The sequence below is a fragment of the Podarcis vaucheri genome, assembly GCF_965113315.1.
Source record: "Podarcis vaucheri genome assembly, chromosome: 18".
Classification (NCBI taxonomy): Eukaryota; Metazoa; Chordata; class Lepidosauria; order Squamata; family Lacertidae; genus Podarcis; species Podarcis vaucheri.
Genome location: NC_138756.1, coordinates 2586614 through 2588244, shown reverse-complemented (window position 1 = coordinate 2588244; position 1631 = coordinate 2586614).

The window sequence follows — 1631 nt, the reverse complement described above, 5'->3', positions numbered from 1 at the left end:
CTGATGGGAGCTCTGTTGTCTGCAGTGGAGAAGTGGTGGCTTCTGCTACAGTTGATGTCAGCACTGTAGTCTCCATGGTGAAGTGGATAGAACCTCGGTACTGGATGGGGAGCTCTGTGGTCTGCAGTGGAGAAGTGTGGCTTCTGCTACAGTTGAATGTCAGCACTGTAGTCTCCATTGGTGAAGTGGATAGAGCCTCAGTACTGGATTGGGAGCTCTGTGGTCTGCAGTGGAGAAGTGGTGGCTTCTGCTACAGTTGATGTCAGCACTGTAGTCTCCATTGGTGAAGTGGATAGAGCCTCAGTACTGGATTGGAGCTCTGTGGTCTGCAGTGGAGAAGTGGTGGCTTCTGCTACAGTTGATGTCAGCACTGTAGTCTCCATTGGTGAAGTGGATAGAGCCTCAGTACTGGATGGGAGCTCTGTGGTCTGCAGTGGAGAAGTGGTGGCTTCTGCTACAGTTGATGTCAGCACTGTAGTCTCCATTGGTGAAGTGGATAGAGCCTCAGTACTGGATGGGAGCTCTGTGGTCTGCAGTGGAGAAGTGGTGGCTTCTGCTGCAGTTGATGTCAGCACTGTTGTCTCCATTGGTGAAGTGGATAGAGCCTCAGTACTGGATGGGAGCTCTGTGGTCTGCAGTGGAGAAGTGGTGGCTTCTGCTGCAGTTGATGTCAGCACTGTTGTCTCCATTGGTGAAGTGGATAGAGCCTCAGTACTGGATAGGAGCTCTGTGGTCTGCAGTGGAGAAGTGGTGGCTTCTGCTGCAGTTGATGTCAGCACTGTTGTCTCCATTGGTGAAGTGGATAGAGCCTCAGTACTGGATTGGAGCTCTGTGGTCTGCAGTGGAGAAGTTGTGGCTTCTGCTACAGTTGATGTCAGCACTGTAGTCTCCATTGGTGAAGTGGATAGAGCCTCAGTACTGGATGGGAGCTCTGTGGTCTGCAGTGGAGAAGTGGTGGCTTCTGCTACAGTTGATGTCAGCACTGTAGTCTCCATTGGTGAAGTGGATAGAGCCTCAGTACTGGATGGGAGCTCTGTGGTCTGCAGTGCAGAAGTGGTGGCTTCTGGTACAGTTGATGTCAGCACTGTAGTCTCCATTGGTGAAGTGGATAGAGCCTCAGTACTGGATGGGAGCTCTGTGGTCTGCAGTGGAGAAGTGGCGGCTTCTGCTACAGTTGATGTCAGCACTGTAGTCTCCATTAGTGAAGTGGATAGAGCCTCAGTACTGGATGGGAGCTCTGTGGTCTGCAGTGGAGAAGTGGCGGCTTCTGCTGCAGTTGATGTCAGCACTGTAGTCTCCATTGGTGAAGTGGATAGAGCCTCAGTACTGGATGGGAGCTCTCTGGTCTGCAGTGGAGAAGTGGTGGCTTCTGGTACAGTTGATGTCAGCACTGTGGTCTCCATTGGTGAAGTGGATAGAGCCTCAGTACTGGATGGGAGCTCTATGGTCTGCAGTGGAGAAGTGGTGGCTTCTGCTGCAGTTGATGTCAGCACTGTAGTCTCCATTGGTGAAGTGGATAGAGCCATGGTACTGGATGGGAGCTCTGTGGTCTGCAGTGGAGAAGTGGTCTCTTCTGGTACAGTTGATGTCAGCACTGTAGTCTCCATTAGTGAAGTGGATAGAGCCTCAGT